The sequence below is a fragment of the Pseudophryne corroboree genome, unplaced genomic scaffold, assembly GCF_028390025.1.
Source record: "Pseudophryne corroboree isolate aPseCor3 unplaced genomic scaffold, aPseCor3.hap2 scaffold_526, whole genome shotgun sequence".
NCBI classification, from domain to species: Eukaryota; Metazoa; Chordata; class Amphibia; order Anura; family Myobatrachidae; genus Pseudophryne; species Pseudophryne corroboree.
In genome coordinates this window covers 1-20,645 of record NW_026970128.1, presented here as the reverse complement: position 1 = coordinate 20,645, position 20,645 = coordinate 1, and the positions used below count along the sequence as shown (strand labels likewise).

The window sequence follows — 20,645 nt, the reverse complement described above, 5'->3', positions numbered from 1 at the left end:
CACATTAATTTCTTCTGTGGGGTACACTGGACTCCACAAGGATTCACATTGGGGTGTAGAGTAGGATCTTGATCTGAGGCACCAACCGGCTCAAAGCTTTTGACTGTTCCCAAGATGCTCAGCGCATCCTCCTCTATAACCCCGCTTCCATGAACAGGGAGCTCAGTTTGTAGTTGGTGCCTTCAGTAGCAGGCCACTTAACAGGGGCCTGCCTCAGGCAGCCTATTCTTAGCTATTAATTTTGACAAGAAAAGAAGAACTTGTTTTATGAGAATCTACAAGGGCTGCAGCAGGCTAGGTCTAATAGACATCTTTACTGCAGCTTCATCACTCCCAGCGGCGCTGTATACTCCCGTGCCCTGGTTGCTGGGTCACTGCAGCGGAGGCTCCAGTTTCTTCCTAAGGTCAGTCACACACACACCGCCCTTCCGGATCACGAGGCCGCTGATGAAGGGGAGCGTGGCCGTAGGGGGTGGACCGTGTGCGCACTGGCGTGGACACTGATTACTGGGCAGCCGCTCCACTAGCCACCAGGTACAGTTAAGGAGCACAGGTCTGGGAGTTTTACTCCTATATTAACCCAATTTTGTACTGCCCGCAGCGCATTGTGATAGGTAATAGGGCCTGATTCAGGTTGGAATGCAATCACAATAAGCGATCCAACTGCAAAAATTGCTAACAGCATACGCATGTGCCTGCATTTTCTGCGGCACCCCGCAGAGAATGCGATCGCCTCTGCCTGTCAATCGGGGCGGGGGGGGGGAGAGGGGGGTCAGCAACACTCCATTTCCAAGTCAGGGATGGAGCGGTGCGGGGGCAAGGCTTCAAAATGGGGTCTGCAACGGAGGAGACACAGGGGGCGTGGTCACAGCGGCTGTATGACATCACATTCAGCCGCTGTGATCACAAAAATGGTGGCGGCTTCCTGCGCGCACATACAGTTTGCACCAGCAGGAGGCTACACCATTTTTTATGATCACGCTGAACTGCAGTGCGACTGCAATTACAGCATGGTCAAGAATGGAGGCGTCATGCTGGGTGGCCATGCCCTGTCACTGTGCAGGAGCCAGCACCGCACACACACTAGTCCCCGGGTGCAGCCCCCAACCCCCGGGACACCCGGAGCAACAAAATGTAGATTCAGGCCACCAGGCCACGCCCCTACCTATGAAACCATGCCTCCTTTTTACCATTGCGCTGCTTATCTGCGCGCACTGCATTACAATCTCCTTCGCCACCTCTCTGGGTGTCACCAGTGATAGTGACACCTCTGCCATGCTTGTAGCAGCTGGTCCTAAGATCTACGCCTCAAGCCCTGAGTGTTTGCCCTTGTGACTTGTTGATCATCATAGCGAAGCAGATGCTTACAGAAAACTGCAGGGGCTTAGATTGAAAATAAAAAAATTGATGGGTATAAGGTAGAGAGGAGCGGGTTCGGTTCTCCGAGAACCGAATTCCCGACGAACTCCATGTGGTTTACAATGGTCCGAGGCAGGCTCGGTTGTTCCCGCCTGACTCGGAAAACCTGAACAAGGGAAAATGTCATCATCCCGCTGTCGGATTCTCTCGAGATTCGGATTCCATATAAAGAGCTGCGCGTTGCCGCCATTTTTACTCGTGCATTGAAGAAAGAGCGGAGAGGACGTGGCTATGTTCTCTCAGTGGAAATCTCAATATCAGTGCTCAGTATCAGTGGTTACTTATTGCTGCTCAGTAATACTAGTAGTGTGTCTCTCCTGCTCAGTGTCAGTTCTCAGTAGTATCCTCATCAGTGCTCAGTATCACTGCTCATTGTCTTGTGCTGCATTGTGGTGCTCAGCATACTACAGTACATTACTAATAGTCCAGTGCTGCATCTTGCTGCTCAGTGTCAGTTCTAGTATCCTCATCAGTGCTCACTATCACTGCTCATTACATTGTGGTGTTCTGTATACTACAGTAACATAGTAATATAGTAACATATAGTAACATAGTTTTTGAGGTTGAATAGAGGCAAATTGCCCATCGTGTTCAACCTGTTTTAAGTTGTGATGATTCTACATACTTGCTGAATAATGTTTTATGACTAGTTAGCTACTATAACTCATGTTACCCCCGGATTAACCATGTTGATATTTTAAGTATTATAACCTTGGATAGCTTTTTCATTCAGAAATGTATCCATTCCTTTTTTAAATCCAATTACAGAGTCCGCCATTACCACCTTCCCTGGCAGGGAATTCCACATCCTGATTGCCCTAACAGTGAACATCATAGTATCTCACCTGGCAGGTAAGTAGGAGTTGGGCTAGAGCTGTGGAGGATTGCTGCTCGGGCACCCCCTGTCAAGTGAAGGAGATCCAACTGAGGCAGCACAAGGGAACTCTCGAAAGAAGAACAAGGCTAGAGGAAGATCTGAGACAAAGAAATCTGACTTTTACCAGAGCTGACCAGAGGAAAGCACAAACGCAGTCCCCCACTACCACAAATAATGCAGTCGAGTTTCCCACATTTGGGGAAATCACAGGGGTCAGCATACCCAGAGTGCAATGAATGAACCTCACCCTGGGAGAACAATCTTCATGACCATGGTATCTCCTATGCAAAATAAGTATGATTTGGGATAGGGCTGGGGAGGGCAGCTGCTCAGGCACATCTCTGTCAAGTAAAGGAGATTCAACTGAGGCAACACAAGGGAACTCTCATCTGGGGACAACAACTGCAGGGAGAACACATATTTTCAGATGAACATGGGAGGGCAGAAGGCTGCCTAACACTGAAGCACCCCCAAACAACAAACCAAATGCAACTACTAGTGCAAGCATTCCTGGGGGAAGGCCTGCAGCAGATGGATTTGCATATGGTGATGTCATCCAAGCAGTGGGTCAAAGTTGGCTTCAACCCTCGTCTGCATATGAAAATAAAAAAGGGGTGTGCAGGGCATGGCGGCCTTTTGCGGCGCTTGGATGACCCCTAGTTTGCATTAAACACCTCCACCTTCCTTCGGTGTGGGGCTCATGTTGGCTATGCCCCAGCCCCTGAAGCATTCAAGCTGATTTCTTGCAGCAGCTGGGCACTGTAACAGCTCCAGAGCTGCTCTGTAAAGCAAGTAAAAGGGTGTGGGCCCTGCAGCACTACCTGTAGTTTGCATTGTGCGTTGGAAGGCACAAAGTAAGCAGACGGGAGAAGTCAGGATAGTGCACAAGGGCATAGAAGGGAGCGGCTCAAGAAAAGAGAAGTGGAAACAGACAGCAAACTAGGCTGGAGAGAGACCTGAGACAAAGAGATCTGAATTATACGAGAGCCGACCAGAGGAAACACAAATTATGTAATCAAGTGTCCCACATTTGGGGAAATCGTAGGAGCAGCACACCCAGAGTGCATTGGGTGAGCCTTGCCCTGGGAGAAGCACCTTCCTGATCATAGTATCTCACCTGGCAGGTAAGTAGGAGTTGGGCTAGAGCTGGGGAGGGTCGCTGTTCGGGCACCCCCCTGTCAAGTGAAGGAGATCCAACTGAGGCAGCACAAGGAAACTCTCGAAAAAAGAACAAGGCTAGAGGAAGATCTGAGACAAAGAAATCTGACTTTTACCAGAGCTGACCAGAGGAAAGCACAAACACAGTCCCCCACTACCACAAATAATGCAGTCGAGTTTCCCACATTTGGGGAAATGACAGGGGTCAGCATACCCAGAATGCAATGAATGAACCTCACCCTGGGAGAACAATCTTCATGACAATGGTATCTCCTATGCAAAATAAGTATGATTTGGGATAGGGCTGGGGAGGGCCGCTGCTCAGGCACATCTCTGTCAAGTAAAGGAGATTCAACTGAGGCAGCACAAGGGAACTCTCATCTGGGGACAACAACTGCAGGGAGAACACATATTTTCAGATGAACATGGGAGAGCAGAAGGCTGCCTAATACTGAAGCACCCCCAAACAACAAACCAAATGCAACAACTAGTACAAGCATTCCTGGGAAAAGGTCTGCAGAAGACGGATTTGCATACGGTGATGTCATCCAAGCAGTGGGCCAAAGTTGGCTGGAACCCTCATCTGCATATGAAAAGAGAAAAGGGGTATGCAGGGCATGGCGGCCTTTTGCGGCGCTTGGATGACCCTTAGTTCGCATTAAACACCTCCACCCTCCGTCGGTGTGGGGCTCATGTTGGCTATGCCCCAGCCCCTGAAGCATTCAAGCTGATTTCTTGCAGCAGCTGGGCACTGTAACAGCTCCAGAGCTGCTCTGTAAGGCAAGTAAAAGGGTGTTGGCCCTGCAGCACTACCTGTAATTTGCATTGTGCGTTGGAAGGCACAAAGTAAGCAGACAGGAGAAGTCAGGAGAGTGCACAAGGGCAAGGGCAGGGGCTCAAGAAAAGAGAAGTGGAAACAGACAGCAAACTAGGCTGGAGAGAGACCTGAGACAAAGAGATCTGAATTATACGAGTAGCCGACCAGAGGAAACACAAATTATGTAGTCAAGTGTCCCACATTTGGGGAAATCGTAGGAGCAGCACACCCAGAGTGCAATGGGTGAGCCTTGCCCTGGGAGAAGCACCTTCCTGATCATAGTATCTCACCTGGCAGGTAAGTAGGAGTTGGGCTAGAGCTGGGGAGGGTCGCTGCTCGGGCACCCCCCTGTCAAGTGAAGGAAATCCAACTGAGGCAGCACAAGGAAACTCTCAAAAAAAGAACAAGGCTAGAGGAAGATCTGAGACAAAGAAATCTGACTTTTACCAGAGCTGACCAGAGGAAAGCACAAACACAGTCCCCCACTACCACAAATAATGCAGTCGAGTTTCCCACATTTGGGGAAATCACAGGGGTCAGCATACCCAGAATGCAATGAATGAACCTCACCCTGGAAGAACAATCTTCATGACCATGGTATCTCCTATGCAAAATAAGTATGATTTGGGATAGGGCTGGGGAGGGCCGCTGCTCAGGCACATCTCTGTCAAGTAAAGGAGATTCAACTGAGGCAGCACAAGAGAACTCTCATCTGGGGACAACAACTGCAGGGAGAACACATATTTTCAGATGAACATGGGAGAGCAGAAGGCTGCCTAATACTGAAGCACCCCAAACAACAAACCAAATGCAACAACTAGTACAAGCATTCCTGGGGGAAGGTCTGCAGAAGACGTATTTGCATACGGTGATGTCATCCAAGCAGTGGGCCAAAGTTGGCTGGAACCCTCATCTGCATATGAAAAGAGAAAAGGGGTATGCAGGGCATGGCGGCCTTTTGCGGCGCTTGGATGACCCTTAGTTCGCATTAAACACCTCCACCCTCCGTCGGTGTGGGGCTCATGTTGGCTATGCCCCAGCCCCTGAAGCATTCAAGCTGATTTCTTGCAGCAGCTGGGCACTGTAACAGCTCCAGAGCTGCTCTGAAAGGCAAGTAAAAGGGTGTGGGCCCTGCAGCACTACCTGTAGTTTGCATTGTGCGTTGGAAGGCACAAAGTAAGCAGACAGGAGAAGTCAGGAGAGTGCACAAGGGCATAGAAGGCAGCGGCTCAAGAAAAGAGAAGTGGAAACAGACAGCAAACTAGGCTGGAGAGAGACCTGAGACAAAGAGATCTGAATTATACGAGAGCCGACCAGGGGAAACGCAAATTATGCAGTCAAGTTTCCCACATTTGGGGAAATCGCAGGAGCAGCACACCCAGAGTGCAATGGGTGAGCCTTGCCCTGGGAGAAGCACCTTCATGATCATAGTATCTCACCTGGCAGTTATGTAGGAGTTGGGCTAGAGCTGGGGAGGGTCGCTGCTCGGGTACCCCCCTGTCAAGTGAAGGAGATCAAACTGAGGCAGCACAATGGAACTCTCGAAAGAAGAACAAGGCTAGAGGAAGATCTGAGACAAAGAAATCTGACTTTTACCAGAGCTGACCAGAGGAAAACACAAACACAGTCCCCCACTACCACAAATAATGCAGTTGAGTTTCCCACATTTGGGGAAATCACAGGGGTCAGCATACACAGAATGCAATGAATGAACCTCACCCTGGGAGAACAATCTTTATGACCATGGTATCTCCTATGCAAAATAAGTATGATTTGGGATAGGGCTGGGGAGGGCCGCTGCTCAGGCACATCTCTGTCAAGTAAAGGAGATTCAAATGAGGCAGCACAAGGGAACTCTCATCTGGGGACAACAACTGCCGGGAGAACACATATTTTCAGATGAACATGGGAGGGCAGAAGGCTGCCTAATACTGAAGCACCCCCAAACAACAAACCAAATGCAACAACTAGTACAAGCATTCCTGGGGGAAGGTCTGCAGAAGACGGATTTGCATACAGTGATGTCATCCAAGCAGTGGGCCAAAGTTGGCTGGAACCCTCATCTGCATATGAAAAGAGAAAAGGGGTATGCAGGGCATGGCGGCCTTTTGCGGCGCTTGGATGACCCTTAGTTCGCATTAAACACCTCCACCCTCCGTCGGTGTGGGGCTCATGTTGGCTATGCCCCAGCCCCTGAAGCATTCAAGCTGATTTCTTGCAGCAGCTGGGCACTGTAACAGCTCCAGAGCTGCTCTGTAAGGCAAGTAAAAGGGTGTGGGCCCTGCAGCACTACCTGTAGTTTGCATTGTGCATCGGAAGGCACAAAGTAAGCAGACAGGAGGAGAAGTCAGGATAGTGCACAAGGGTATAGAAGGGAGGGGCTCAAGAAAAAAGAAGTGGAAACAGACAGCAAACTAGGCTGGAGAGAGACCTGAGACAAAGAGATCTGAATTATATGAGAGCCGACTAGGGGAAACACAAATTATGCAATCAAGTTTCCCATATTTGGGGAAATCGCAGGGGCAGCACACCCAGAGTGCAATGGGTGAGCCTTGCCCTGGGAGAAGCAACTTCATGATCATAGTATCTCACCTGGCAGGTAAGTAGGAGTTGGGCTAGAGCTGGGGAGGGTCGCTGCTCGGGCACCCCCCTGTCAAGTGAAGGAGATCCAACTGAGGCAGCACAAGGGAACTCTGGAAAGAAGAACAAGGCTAGAGGAAGATCTGAGACAAAGAAATCTGACTTTTACCAGAGCTGACCAGAGGAAAGCACAAACACAGTCCCCCACTACCACAAATAATGCAGTTGAGTTTCCCACATTTGGGGAAATCACAGAGGTCAGCATACCCAGAACGCAATGAATGAACCTAACCCTGGGAGAACAATCTTCATGACCATGGTATCTCCTATGCAAAATAAGTATGATTTGGGATAGGGCTGGGGAGGGCCGCTGCTCAGGCACATCTCTGTCAAGTAAAGGAGATTCAACTGAGGCAGCACAAGGGAACTCTCATCTGGGGACAACAACTGCAGGGAGAACACATATTTTCAGATGAACATGGGAGGGCAGAAGGCTGCCTAATACTGAAGCACCCCCAAACAACAAACCAAATGCAACAACTAGTACAAGCATTCCTGGGGGAAGGTCTGCAGAAGACGGATTTGCATACAGTGATGTCATCCAAGCAGTGGGCCAAAGTTGGCTGGAACCCTCATCTGCATATGAAAAGAGAAAAGGGGTATGCAGGGCATGGCGGCCTTTTGCGGCGCTTGGATGACCCTTAGTTCGCATTAAACACCTCCACCCTCCGTCGGTGTGGGGCTCATGTTGGCTATGCCCCAGCCCCTGAAGCATTCAAGCTGATTTCTTGCAGCAGCTGGGCACTGTAACAGCTCCAGAGCTGCTCTGTAAGGCAAGTAAAAGGGTGTGGGCCCTGCAGCACTACCTGTAGTTTGCATTGTGCATCGGAAGGCACAAAGTAAGCAGACAGGAGGAGAAGTCAGGATAGTGCACAAGGGTATAGAAGGGAGGGGCTCAAGAAAAAAGAAGTGGAAACAGACAGCAAACTAGGCTGGAGAGAGACCTGAGACAAAGAGATCTGAATTATATGAGAGCCGACTAGGGGAAACACAAATTATGCAATCAAGTTTCCCATATTTGGGGAAATCGCAGGGGCAGCACACCCAGAGTGCAATGGGTGAGCCTTGCCCTGGGAGAAGCAACTTCATGATCATAGTATCTCACCTGGCAGGTAAGTAGGAGTTGGGCTAGAGCTGGGGAGGGTCGCTGCTCGGGCACCCCCCTGTCAAGTGAAGGAGATCCAACTGAGGCAGCACAAGGGAACTCTTGAAAGAAGAACAAGGCTAGAGGAAGATCTGAGACAAAGAAATCTGACTTTTACCAGAGCTGACCAGAGGAAAGCACAAACACAGTCCCCCACTACCACAAATAATGCAGTTGAGTTTCCCACATTTGGGGAAATCACAGAGGTCAGCATACCCAGAACGCAATGAATGAACCTAACCCTGGGAGAACAATCTTCATGACCATGGTATCTCCTATGCAAAATAAGTATGATTTGGGATAGGGCTGGGGAGGGCCGCTGCTCAGGCACATCTCTGTCAAGTAAAGGAGATTCAACTGAGGCAGCACAAGGGAACTCTCATCTGGGGACAACAACTGCAGGGAGAACACATATTTTCAGATGAACATGGGAGGGCAGAAGGCTGCCTAATACTGAAGCACCCCCAAACAACAAACCAAATGCAACAACTAGTGCAAGCATTCCTGGGGGAAGGCCTGCCGCAGATGGATTTGCATATGGTGATGTCATCCAAGCAGTGGGTCAAAGTTGGCTTCAACCCTCGTCTGCATATGAAAAGAGAAAAGGGGCATGCAGGGCATGGCGGCCTTTTGCGGCGCTTGGCTGACCCCTAGTTTGCATTAAACACCTCCACCCTCCGTCGGTGTGGGGCTCATGTTGGCTATGCCCCAGCCCCTGAAGCATTCAAGCTGATTTCTTGCTGCAGCTGGGCACTGTAACAGCTCCAGAGCTGCTCTGTAAGGCAAGTAAAAGGGTGTGGGCCCTGCAGCACTACCTGTAGTTTGCATTGTGCGTTGGAAGGCACAAAGTAAGCAGACAGGAGAAGTCTGGAGAGTGCACAAGGGCATAGAAGGCAGCGGCTCAAGAAAAGAGAAGTGGAAACAGACAGCAAACTAGGCTGGAGAGAGACCTGAGACAAAGAGATCTGAATTATACGAGAGCCGACCAGGGGAAACACAAATTATGCAGTCAAGTTTCCCACAGGAGTATATAGGATACGACCCAGTGGTACCTGACGACATAGATACTAACAGCTATTTAATAACATTACGCTAGAAAGTGATTATTAGCAACATATATATCTATATAAACAACCCCGCCAGGGTTGTGCCTTCAAAAATAATCACACACGGACACGCTTTTTAAACCTTTTTTTCACATCTCTTTATTCTTCTTATGCACATGTATGTTAGTTCTGTGATTTTAACCTTTATGTTTCACTGCAGTTTGGGATAATAATATTAATATTTATCCAATTTTAATACATACTTAATAAAGGTTATATTTTATGATTCATTCATTCTGTCCAGTGCGTCAACAGTGCAGATTTCTTCTTGTTTTTTCTCCCAAATTCTATAACAATGACAGTAAATGTTGTTTCTTTTCAAACAGAACTTTCTTGACCATGCTTCTTGCTTGAAAGATCTGGGAGCACATGGAAAACAGTACAAACCATGCAGTATCACAAGAGCCTTTATTTGATATTTCATGAAGATAGAGCAGAATTGAGGACACGTCAACTATTTCTGCCGAAGGTGGTTCATCTTTCCACATGGTGCCTTTGGCCACTGACACCTTCGTTGAGTCAAAGTCTCTGGCTGTGGTCAGAACTTTGAAAATTTATGTCACCAGAACGGTTCAGATTAGGAAAACAGAGGCTCTGTTTGTCCTGTATGCTCCCAACAGGATTGGGTGTCCTGCTTCCATGTAGACAATTATGCGCTGGATCTGTGGTAAGATTCAGCATGCTCATTCCACGGCAGGATTGCCGTTACTGAATTAGGTGAAGACCCATTCTACTAGAAAGGTGGGTTCATCCTGGGCAGCTGGTCGGGGAGTCTCGGCATTGCAACTTTGCCGAGCAGCTATTTAGTAAACACTTTTGCTAAGTTTTACAAGTTTTAGAGTAAAGGAGATTCAACTGAGGCAGCACAAGGGAACTCTCATCTGGGGACAACAACTGCAGTGAGAACACATATTTTCAGATGAACATGGGAGGGCAGAAGGCTGCCTAATACTGAAGCACCCCCAAACAACAAACCAAATGCAACAACTAGTACAAGCATTCCTGGGGGAAGGTCTGCAGAAGACGGATATGCATATAGTGATGTCATCCAAGCAGTGGGCCAAAGTTGGCTGGAACCCTCATCTGCATATGAAAAGAGAAAAGGGGTATGCAGGGCATGGCGGCCTTTTGCGGCGCTTGGATGACCCTTAGTTCGCATTAAACACCCCCACCCTCCTTCGGTGTGGGGCTCATGTTGGCCATGCCCCAGCCCCTGAAGCATTCAAGCTGATTTCTTGCAGCAGCTTGTCACTGTAACAGCTCCAGAGCTGCTCTGTAAGGCAAGTAAAAGGGTGTGGGCCCTGCAGCACTACCTGTAGTTTGCATTGTGCATTGGAAGGCACAAAGTAAGCAGACAGGAGGAGAAGTCAGGATAGTCCACAAGGGTATAGAAGGGAGGGGCTCAAGAAAAAAGAAGTGGAAACAGACAGCAAACTAGGCTGGAGAGAGACCTGAGACAAAGAGATCTGAATTATATGAGAGCCGACCAGGGGAAACATAAATTATGCAGTCTAGTTTCCCACATTTGGGGAAATCGCAGGGGCAGCACACCCAGGTGAGATACTATAATCAGGAAGGTGCTTCTCCCAGGGCAAGGCTCACCCATTGCACACTGGGTGTGCTGCTCCTACGATTTCCCCAAATGTGGGACACTTGACTGCATAATTTGTGTTTCCTCTGGTCGGCTCTCGTATAATTCAGATCTCTTTGTCTCAGGTCTCTCTCCAGCCTAGTTTGCTCTCTGTTTCCACTTCTTTTTTCTTGAGCCCCTCCCTTCTATACCCTTGTGCACTATCCTGACTTCTCCTCCCGTCTGCTTACTTTGTGCCTTCCAATGCACAATGCAAACTACAGGTAGTGCTGCAGGGCCCACACCCTTTTACTTGCCTTACAGAGCAGCTCTGGAGCTGTTACAGTGCCCAGCTGCTGCAAGAAATCAGCTTGAATGCTTCATGGGATGGGGCATGGCCAACATGAGCCCCACACCAAAGGAGGGTGGGGGTGTTTAATGCGATCTAGGGGTCATCCAAGCACCGCAAAAGGCCGCCATGCCCTGCACGCCCCTTTTCTCTTTTCATATGCAGATGAGGGTTGAAGCCAACTTTGACCCACTGCTTGGATAACATCACCATATGCAAATCCATCTGCTGCAGGCCTTCCCCCAGGAATGCTTGCACTAGTTGTTGCATTTGGTTTGTTGTTTGGGGGTGCTTCAGTATTAGGCAGCCTTCTGCCCTCCCATGTTCATCTGAAAATATGTGTTCTCCCTGCAGTTGTTGTCCCCATATGAGAGTTCCCTTGTGCTGCCTCAGTTGAATCTCCTTTACTTGACAGAGATGTGCCTGAGCAGCGGCCCTCCCCAGCCCTATCCCAAATCATACTTATTTTGCATAGGAGACACCATGGTCATGAAAATTGTTCACCCAGGGTGAGGTTCATTCATTGCATTCTGGGTATGCTGACCCCTGTGATTTACCCAAATGTGGGAAACCCGCCTGCATTATTTGTGGTAGTTGGGGACTGTGTTTGTGTTTTCCGCTGGTCAGCTCTGGTAAAAGTCAGATTTCTTTGTCTCAGATCTTCCTCTAGCCTTGTTCTTCTTTCGAGAGTTCCATTGTGCTGCCTCAGTTGGATCTCCTTCACTTGACAGGGGGGTGCCCGAGCAGCGACCCTCCCCAGCTCTAGCCCAACTCCTACTTACCTGCCAGGTGAGATACTATGATCTTGAAGGTGCTTCTCCCAGGGCAAGGCTCAACCATTGCACTCTGGGTGTGCTGCCCCTGCGATTTCCCCAAATATGGGAAACTTGACTGCATAATTTGTGTTTCCCCTGGTCGGCTCTCGTATAATTCAGATCTCTTTGTCTCAGGTCTCTCTCCAGCCTAGTTTGCTGTCTGTTTCCACTTCTCTTTTCTTGAGCCGCTCCCTTCTATGCCCTTGCGCACTATCCTGACTTCTCCCGTCTGCTTACTTTGTGCCTTCCAACGCACAATGCGAACTACAGGTAGTGCTGCAGGGCCCACACCCTTTTATTTGCCTTACAGAGCAGCTCTGGAGCTGTTACAGTGCCCAGCTGCTGCAAGAAATCAGCTTGAATGCTTCAGGGGCTGGGGCATAGCCAACATGAGCCCCACACCGAAGGAGGGTGGAGGTGTTTAATGCGAACTAGGGGTCATCCAAGCGCCGCAAAAGGCTGCCATGCCCTGCATAACCCTTTTCTCTTTTCATATGCAGATGAGGGTTCCAGCCAACTTTGGCCCACTGCTTGGATGACATCACCGTATGCAAATTCGTCTCCTGCAGACCTTCCCCCAGGAATGCTTGTACTAGTTATTGCATATGGTTTGATATTTGATGGTGCTTCAGTATTAGGCAGCCTTCCGCCCTCCCATGTTCATCTGAAAAAATGTGGTCTCCCTGCAGTTGTTGTCCCCAGACGAGAGTTCCCTTGTGCTTCCTCAGTTGAATCTCCTTAACTTGACGGGGGAGGGGCTTGCCCGAGCAGCCACCCTCCCCAGCCCTATCCCAACTCATACTTATTTTGCATATGAGATCTCTATATCATGAAGATTGTTATCACAGGGTGAAGTTCATCCATTATATTTTAAAATAGGAAGGTTCAAATTACATATTTGAATTGCATCTATGTGCTGGATTCAAATGTCCCCCCCCCTTCCTTTCTCAATTGTGCCCGTCAGCAGCTATTCTAAGGTTGCTGCCAATGGGTGTGACACATTAATTTCTTCTGTGGGGTACACTGGACTCCACAAGGATTCACATTGGGGTGTAGAGTAGGATCTTGATCTGAGGCACCAACCGGCTCAAAGCTTTTGACTGTTCCCAAGATGCTCAGCGCATTCTCCTCTATAACCCCGCTTCCATGAACAGGGAGCTCAGTTTGTAGTTGGTGCCTTCAGTAGCAGGCCACTTAACAGGGGCCTGCCTCAGGCAGCCTATTCTTAGCTATTAATTTTGACAAGAAAATAAGAACTTTTTTTATGAGAATCTACAAGGGCTGCAGCAGGCTAGGTCTAATAGACATCTTTACTGCAGCTTCATCACTCCCAGCGGCGCTGTATACTCCCGTGCCCTGGTTGCTGGGTCACTGCAGCGGAGGCTCCGGTTTCTTCCTAAGGTCAGTCACACACGCACCGCCCTTCCGGATCACGAGGCCGCTGATGAAGGGGAGCGTGGCCGTAGGGGGTGGACCGTGTGCGCACTGGCGTGGACACTGATTACTGGGCAGCCGCTCCACGAGCCACCAGGTACAGTTAAGGAGCACAGGTCTGGGGTTTTTTCTCCCATATTAAACCAATTTTGTACTGCCCGCAGCGCATTGTGATAGGTAATAGGGCCTGATTCAGGTTGGATTGCAATCACAGTAAGCGATCCAACTGCAAAAATTGCTAAGAGCATACGCATGTGCCTGCATTTTCTGCGGCACCCCGCAGAGAATGCGATCGCCTCTGCCTGTCAATCGGGGCAGGGGGGGAGAGGGGGGTCAGCAACACTCCATTTCCAAGTCAGGGATGGAGCGGTGCGGGGGCAAGGCTTCAAAATGGGGTCTGCAACGGAGGAGACACAGGGGGCGTGGTCACAGCGGCTGTATGACATCACATTCAGCCGCTGTGATCACAAAAATGGTGGCGGCTTCCTGCGCGCACATACAGTCTGCACCAGCAGGAGGCTACACCATTTTTTATGATCACGCTGAACTGCAGTGCGACTGCAATTACAGATTGGTCAAGAAGGGAGGCGTCATGCTGGGTGGCCATGTCCTGTCACTGTGCAGGAGCCAGCACCGCTCACACACTAGTCCCCGGGTGCAGCCCCCAACCCCCGGGACACCCGGAGCAACAAAATGTAGATTCAGGCCACCAGGCCACGCCCCTACCTATGAAACCATGCCTCCTTTTTACCATTGCGCTGCTTATCTGCGCGCACTGCATTACAATCTCCTTCGCCACCTCTCTGGGTGTCACCAGTGATAGTGACACCTCTGCCATGCTTGTAGCAGCTGGTCCTAAGATCTACGCCTCAAGCCCTGAGTGTTTGCCCTTGTGACTTGTTGATCATCATAGCGAAGCAGATGCTTACAGAAAACTGCAGGGGCTTAGATTGAAAATAAAAAAATATATGGGTATAAGGTAGAGAGGAGCGGGTTCGGTTCTCCGAGAACCGAATTCCCCACGAACTCCACGTGGTTTACACTGGTCCGAGGCAGGCTCGGTTGTTCCCGCCTGACTCGGAAAACCTGAACAAGGGAAAATGTCATCATCCCGCTGTCGGATTCTCGCGAGATTCGGATTTCATATAAAGAGCTGCGCGTTGCCGCCATTTTTACTCGTGCATTGAAGAGGGAGCGGAGAGGACGTGGCTATGTTCTCTCAGTGGAAATCTCAATATCAGTGCTCAGTATCAGTGGTTACTTATTGCTGCTCAGTAATACTAGTAGTGTGTCTCTCCTGCTCAGTGTCAGTTCTCAGTAGTATCCTCATCAGTGCTCAGTATCACTGCTCATTGTCTTGTGCTGCATTGTGGTGCTCAGCATACTACAGTACATTACTAATAGTCCAGTGCTGCATCTTGCTGCTCAGTGTCAGTTCTAGTATCCTCATCAGTGCTCACTATCACTGCTCATTACATTGTGGTGTTCTGTATACTACAGTAACATAGTAATATAGTAACATATAGTAATATAGTTTTTGAGGTTGAAAAGAGGCAAATTGCCCATCGTGTTCAACCTGTTTTAAGTTGTGATGATTCTACATACTTGCTGAATAATGTTTTATGACTAGTTAACTACTACAACTCATGTTACCCCCGGATTAACCATGTTGATATTTTAAGTATTATAACCTTGGATAGCTTTTTCATTCAGAAATGTATCCATTCCTTTTTTAAATCCAATTACAGAGTCCGCCATTACCACCTTCCCCGGCAGGGAATTCCACATCCTGATTGCCCTAACAGTGAAGATCATAGTATCTCACCTGGCAGGTAAGTAGGAGTTGGGCTAGAGCTGTGGAGGATTGCTGCTTGGGCACCCCCTGTCAAGTGAAGGAGATCCAACTGAGGCAGCACAAGGGAACTCTCGAAAGAAGAACAAGGCTAGAGGAAGATCTGAGACAAAGAAATCTGACTTTTACCAGAGCTGACCAGAGGAAAGCACAAACACAGTCCCCCACTACCACAAATAATGCAGTCGAGTTTCCCACATTTGGGGAAATCACAGGGGTCAGCATACCCAGAATGCAATGAATGAACCTCACCCTGGGAGAACAATCTTCATGACCAAGGTATCTCCTATGCAAAATAAGTATGATTTGGGATAGGGCTGGGGAGGGCCGCTGCTCAGGCACATCTCTGTCAAGTAAAGGAGATTCAACTGAGGCAGCACAAGGGAACTCTCATCTGGGGACAACAACTGCAGGGAGAACACATATTTTCAGATGAACATGGGAGGGCAGAAGGCTGCCTAAAACTGAAGCACCCCCAAACAACGAACCAAATGCAACTACTAGTGCAAGCATTCCTGGGGGAAGGCCTGCAGCAGATGGATTTGCATATGGTGATGTCATCCAAGCAGTGGGTCAAAGTTGGCTTCAACCCTCGTCTGCATATGAAAAGAAAAAAGGGGTGTGCAGGGCATGGCAGCCTTTTGCGGCGCTTGGATGACCCCTAGTTCGCATTAAACACCTCCACCCTCCTTCGGTGTGGGGCTCATGTTGGCTATGCCCCAGCCCCTGAAGCATTCAAGCTGATTTCTTGCAGCAGCTGGGCACTGTAACAGCTCCAGAGCTGCTCTGTAAAGCAAGTAAAAGGGTGTGGGCCCTGCAGCACTACCTGTAGTTTGCATTGTGCGTTGGAAGGCACAAAATAAGCAGATGGGAGAAGTCAGGATAGTGCACAAGGGTATAGAAGGGAGGGGCTCAAGAAAAAAGAAGTGGAAACAGACAGCAAACTAGGCTGGAGAGAGACCTGAGACAAAGAGATCTGAATTATATGAGAGCCGACCAGGGGAAACACAAATTATGCAGTCAAGTTTCCCACATTTGGGGAAATCGCAGGGGCAGCACAGCCAGAGTGCAATGGGTGAGCCTTGCCCTGGGAGAAGCATCTTCATGATCATAGTATCTCACCTGGCAGGTAAGTAGGAGTTGGGCTAGAGCTGGGGAGGGTCGCTGCTCGGGCACCCCCCTGTCAAGTGAAGGAGATCCAACTGAGGCAGCACAAGGGAACTCTCGAAAGAAGAACAAGGCTAGAGGAAGATCTGAGACAAAGAAATCTGACTTTTACCAGAGCTGACCAGAGGAAAGCACAAACACAGTCCCCCACTACCACAAATAATGCAGTTGAGTTTCCCACATTTGGGGAAATCACAGGGGTCAGCATACCCAGAATGCAATGAATGAACCTAACCCTGGGAGAACAATCTTCATGACCATGGTATCTCCTATGCAAAATAAGTATGATTTGGGATAGGGCTGGGGAGGGCCGCTGCTCAGGCACATCTCTGTCAAGTAAAGGAGATTCAACTGAGGCAGCACAAGGGAACTCTCATCTGGGGACAACAACTGCAGGGAGAACACATATTTTCAGATGAACATGGGAGGGCAGAAGGCTGCCTAATACTGAAGCACCCCCAAACAACAAACCAAATGCAACAACTAGTGCAAGCATTCCTGGGGGAAGGCCTGCAGCAGATGGATTTGAATATGGTGATGTCATCCAAGCAGTGGGTCAAAGTTGGCTTCAACCCTCGTCTGCATATGAAAAGAATAAAGGGGTGTGCAGGGCATGGCGGCCTTTTGCGGCGCTTGGATGACCCCTAGTTCGCATTAAACACCTCCACCCTCCTTCGGTGTGGGGCTCATGTTGGCTATGCCCCAGCCCCTGAAGCATTCAAGCTGATTTCTTGCAGCAGCTGGGCACTGTAACAGCTCCAGAGCTGCTCTGTAAAGCAAGTAAAAGGGTGTGGGCCCTGCAGCACTACCTGTAGTTTGTATTGTGCGTTGGAAGGCACAAAGTAAGCAGACGGGAGAAGTCAGGATAGTGCACAAGGGTATAGAAGGGAGGGGCTCAAGAAAAAAGAAGTGGAAACAGACAGCAAACTAGGCTGGAGAGAGACCTGAGACAAAGAGATCTGAATTATATGAGAGCCGACCAGGGGAAACACAAATTATGCAGTCAAGTTTCCCACATTTGGGGAAATCGCAGGGGCAGCACACCCAGAGTGCAATGGGTGAGCCTTGCCCTGGGAGAAGCATCTTCATGATCATAGTATCTCACCTGGCAGGTAAGTAGGAGTTGGGCTAGAGCTGGGGAGGGTCGCTGCTCGGGCACCCCCCTGTCAAGTGAAGGAGATCCAACTGAGGCAGCACAAGGGAACTCTCGAAAGAAGAACAAGGCTAGAGGAAGATCTGAGACAAAGAAATCTGACTTTTACCAGAGCTGACCAGAGGAAAGCACAAACACAGTCCCCCACTACCACAAATAATGCAGTTGAGTTTCCCACATTTGGGGAAATCACAGGGGTCAGCATACCCAGAATGCAATGAATTAACCTAACCCTGGGAGAACAATCTTCATGACCATGGTATCTCCTATGCAAAATAAGTATGATTTGGGATAGGGCTGGGGAGGGCCGCTGCTCAGGCACATCTCTGTCAAGTAAAGGAGATTCAACTGAGGCAGCACAAGGGAACTCTCATCTGGGGACAACAACTGCAGGGAGAACACATATTTTCAGATGAACATGGGAGGGCAGAAGGCTGCCTAATACTGAAGCACCCCCAAACAACAAACCAAATGCAACAACTAGTGCAAGCATTCCTGGGGGAAGGCCTGCCGCAGATGGATTTGCATATGGTGATGTCATCCAAGCAGTGGGTCAAAGTTGGTTCAAACACCTTTGCAAAGTTCTATAAGTTTGATACCCTGGCTGAGGAGGACCTCCTGTTTGCTCAATCGGTGCTGCAAAGTCATCCGCACTCTCCTGCCCGTTTGGGAGCTTTGGTATAATCCCCATGGTCCTTACGGAGTCCCCAGCATCCTCTAGGACGTAAGAGAAAATAAGATTTTAAACCTACCGGTAAATCTTTTTCTCGTAGTCCGTAGAGGATGCTGGGTGCCCGTCCCAAGTGCGGTCTACTTCTGCAAGACTTGTATATAGTTATTGCTTACATAAGGGTTATATGTTAGTTTTCATCGGTCTTGGACTGATGCTATGTTGTTTTCATACTGTTAACTGGGTAGTATATCACAAGTTATACGGTGTGATTGGTGTGGCTGGTATGAATCTTGACCTTGGATTAACAAAAATCCTTTCCTCGTACTGTCCGTCTCCTCTGGGCACAGTTTCTCTAACTGAGGTATGGAGGAGGGGCATAGAGGGAGGAGCCAGTGCACACCCAGATCTAAAGTCTTTCTTAAAGTGCCCATGTCTGCTGCGGAGCCCGTCTATCCCCCATGGTCCTTACGGAGTCCCCATCATCCTCTACGGACTACGAGAAAAAAAAATTACCGGTAGGTTTAAAATGTTATTTTTTTCTCTGCAACCCACTGCTAAATTGTGCTTCCTAGCTGTTTTTTATAAAATCACTTAATTAAATCTAACTCTGATTACGTCAGAGAAGGCCAGGTACCCTACACCATAAGAGGGGGTTTGAAATTTTGACTTGTCTACTTAAAGATCACCAAAATCTGATGACAAGGTCAATTACATCCCTGGGTGGGATTGAACCACCAACCTTTTGGTTAATAGCCCATGTAAGTGCAAGAAATCCTGAAGCACTCACTCATCATGGGAAAGTACCAATGTGTTTCTTACAAAAATTCTCCAGATTATTGACTTTTTAAAGTTTTTCTAGGAAACGTTCTAGATGAATGCTTATTAGCCTTTGTCAGTATTGACTTTCGCAAGGTGTCTCTGTGGCGCAATCGGTTAGCATGTTTGGCTATTAACCAAAAGGTTGGTGGTTCAATCCCACCCAGGGATGTAATTGACCTTGTAATCAGATTTTGGTGATCTTTAAGTAGACAAGTCAAAATTTCAAAAACCCCCCTTATGGTGTAGGGTACCTGGCCTTCTCTGATGTAATCAGAGTTAGATTTGATTAAGTGATTTTATAAAAAAACAGCTAGGAAGCACAATTTAGCAGTGAGTTGCAGAGAAAAAAAATTATGCTGGCAGAAAAGTCCAATTGAGTGATTAAACAGCTCTTCATTTTCTGATTTTATGTTTATGCTAACAAATTTGCTCTCTGAAAAGTGTCCACAAAGCCAAGTCTCTGATTAACACCTTTGTAGGAATGGTTTTTCACCTATTACTGAATTAAACTTGCTTCATTGGAAAGGCATCAAAGATGCATCCTCATTTCAATGTCTACTGAAATAATACAGGTTGACACCAGGAAACGTCACTGCATCCTTGCTGCTTCCTCATGGGGAAGTCTGTTTAATGTGAAAACAAGGTGATATCTAATCAGCACACAGGTAAGGAATTAAGAAAATCTTTCTTTATGGGTGAAGATGTTTCTCACAAATTGTTGTCCCAATGCATCATTGAAATTCAAGATGGAAGATGATTTTCATATATCACTTGTACATTTTGCATTGCTCTTCTGGTGACAATGTAGTTTGTTTTTGTCAATTACCATTTCAGTAATAGGGTAAAGAAAATTAAGTGGATTTTTTAAAGAAAACAATGCTGTCAATATACTATTAAAACAAATTAAAATGATAAAAGTTATTGTACTTTAAGTAAAAATAAAAGTGCCAAAATATCAATCCCAGTTTTTGATTACTTTAATTATAAAAAAAAAAATGCACATAGCAGAGGATAGTTTCGATCAATCGACCTCTGGGTTATGGGCCCAGCATGCTTCCATTGCACTACTCTGCTGCTCATGGAAGTGTCAGAGATCCTGAAGACTAAATTGATTAAAGGCCTTAAAGTACTGGACTATAAGGAAAGACTTACTAGGCTGAATATTTATACACTAGAAAAGAGGTGCCTAAGAGGAGATATTATTAATATCTTCAAATATGTAAAGATACATAACAAAGAGTTATCAGAGGAATTATTTATTAAAAGAACACGTGGTCACTCGCTGCGACTGGAGGAAAGTTCAGAACGCAATGGAGGAAAGGTTTCTTCACTGTTAGGGCAATCAGGATGTGGAATTCCCTGCCAGGGAAGGTGGTAATGGCGGACTCTGTAATTGGATTTAAAAAAGGAATGGATACATTTCTGAATGAAAAAGCTATCCAAGGTTATAATACTTAAAATATCAACATGGTTAATCCGGGGGTAACATGAGTTATAGTAGCTAACTAGTCATAAAACATTATTCAGCAAGTATGTAGAATCATCACAACTTAAAACAGGTTGAACACGATGGGCAATTTGCCTCTATTCAACCTCAAAAACTATGTTACTATATTACTATGTTATTGTAGTATACAGAACACCACAATGCA

At 47.9% G+C, this 20,645-nt stretch overlaps 15 non-coding genes and 4 pseudogenes across 15 annotated transcripts; 3 read left to right on the top strand and 16 right to left on the bottom strand.

Moving 5' to 3' along the window:
- Nucleotides 1–2,430: 2,430 nt before the first annotated feature.
- Nucleotides 2,431–2,594, bottom strand: LOC135031685 (U1 spliceosomal RNA). Its single transcript, XR_010227333.1, has one exon. It is a non-coding gene; the product is annotated as a U1 spliceosomal RNA (small nuclear RNA).
- Nucleotides 2,595–3,265: 671 nt separating this feature from the next.
- LOC135031686 (U1 spliceosomal RNA) lies at nucleotides 3,266–3,428 on the bottom strand. Its single transcript, XR_010227334.1, has one exon. It is a non-coding gene; the product is annotated as a U1 spliceosomal RNA (small nuclear RNA).
- A 152-nt stretch (nucleotides 3,429–3,580) lies between these two features.
- Nucleotides 3,581–3,744, bottom strand: LOC135031738 (U1 spliceosomal RNA). Its single transcript, XR_010227384.1, has one exon. It is a non-coding gene; the product is annotated as a U1 spliceosomal RNA (small nuclear RNA).
- Nucleotides 3,745–4,412: 668 nt separating this feature from the next.
- On the bottom strand, nucleotides 4,413–4,576 carry LOC135031752 (U1 spliceosomal RNA). Its single transcript, XR_010227397.1, has one exon. It is a non-coding gene; the product is annotated as a U1 spliceosomal RNA (small nuclear RNA).
- A 152-nt stretch (nucleotides 4,577–4,728) lies between these two features.
- On the bottom strand, nucleotides 4,729–4,892 carry LOC135031719 (U1 spliceosomal RNA). Its single transcript, XR_010227363.1, has one exon. It is a non-coding gene; the product is annotated as a U1 spliceosomal RNA (small nuclear RNA).
- A 670-nt stretch (nucleotides 4,893–5,562) lies between these two features.
- On the bottom strand, nucleotides 5,563–5,725 carry LOC135031762 (U1 spliceosomal RNA). Its single transcript, XR_010227400.1, has one exon. It is a non-coding gene; the product is annotated as a U1 spliceosomal RNA (small nuclear RNA).
- A 152-nt stretch (nucleotides 5,726–5,877) lies between these two features.
- LOC135031727 (U1 spliceosomal RNA) lies at nucleotides 5,878–6,041 on the bottom strand. The gene has a single exon (XR_010227370.1). It is a non-coding gene; the product is annotated as a U1 spliceosomal RNA (small nuclear RNA).
- A 702-nt stretch (nucleotides 6,042–6,743) lies between these two features.
- LOC135031758 (U1 spliceosomal RNA) lies at nucleotides 6,744–6,878 on the bottom strand (annotated as a pseudogene).
- A 152-nt stretch (nucleotides 6,879–7,030) lies between these two features.
- LOC135031735 (U1 spliceosomal RNA) lies at nucleotides 7,031–7,194 on the bottom strand. Its single transcript, XR_010227380.1, has one exon. It is a non-coding gene; the product is annotated as a U1 spliceosomal RNA (small nuclear RNA).
- Nucleotides 7,195–7,896: 702 nt separating this feature from the next.
- LOC135031756 (U1 spliceosomal RNA) lies at nucleotides 7,897–8,031 on the bottom strand (annotated as a pseudogene).
- A 152-nt stretch (nucleotides 8,032–8,183) lies between these two features.
- On the bottom strand, nucleotides 8,184–8,347 carry LOC135031734 (U1 spliceosomal RNA). The gene has a single exon (XR_010227379.1). It is a non-coding gene; the product is annotated as a U1 spliceosomal RNA (small nuclear RNA).
- Nucleotides 8,348–10,708: 2,361 nt separating this feature from the next.
- On the top strand, nucleotides 10,709–10,864 carry LOC135031695 (U1 spliceosomal RNA). The gene has a single exon (XR_010227339.1). It is a non-coding gene; the product is annotated as a U1 spliceosomal RNA (small nuclear RNA).
- A 674-nt stretch (nucleotides 10,865–11,538) lies between these two features.
- Nucleotides 11,539–11,702, top strand: LOC135031739 (U1 spliceosomal RNA). The gene has a single exon (XR_010227385.1). It is a non-coding gene; the product is annotated as a U1 spliceosomal RNA (small nuclear RNA).
- Nucleotides 11,703–11,854: 152 nt separating this feature from the next.
- On the top strand, nucleotides 11,855–12,017 carry LOC135031755 (U1 spliceosomal RNA). Its single transcript, XR_010227398.1, has one exon. It is a non-coding gene; the product is annotated as a U1 spliceosomal RNA (small nuclear RNA).
- Nucleotides 12,018–15,320: 3,303 nt separating this feature from the next.
- Nucleotides 15,321–15,484, bottom strand: LOC135031725 (U1 spliceosomal RNA). The gene has a single exon (XR_010227369.1). It is a non-coding gene; the product is annotated as a U1 spliceosomal RNA (small nuclear RNA).
- Nucleotides 15,485–16,176: 692 nt separating this feature from the next.
- Nucleotides 16,177–16,318, bottom strand: LOC135031754 (U1 spliceosomal RNA; annotated as a pseudogene).
- Nucleotides 16,319–16,470: 152 nt separating this feature from the next.
- Nucleotides 16,471–16,634, bottom strand: LOC135031714 (U1 spliceosomal RNA). Its single transcript, XR_010227358.1, has one exon. It is a non-coding gene; the product is annotated as a U1 spliceosomal RNA (small nuclear RNA).
- A 692-nt stretch (nucleotides 16,635–17,326) lies between these two features.
- Nucleotides 17,327–17,468, bottom strand: LOC135031744 (U1 spliceosomal RNA; annotated as a pseudogene).
- A 152-nt stretch (nucleotides 17,469–17,620) lies between these two features.
- Nucleotides 17,621–17,784, bottom strand: LOC135031715 (U1 spliceosomal RNA). The gene has a single exon (XR_010227359.1). It is a non-coding gene; the product is annotated as a U1 spliceosomal RNA (small nuclear RNA).
- Between the last annotated feature and the right edge of the window lie 2,861 nt (nucleotides 17,785–20,645).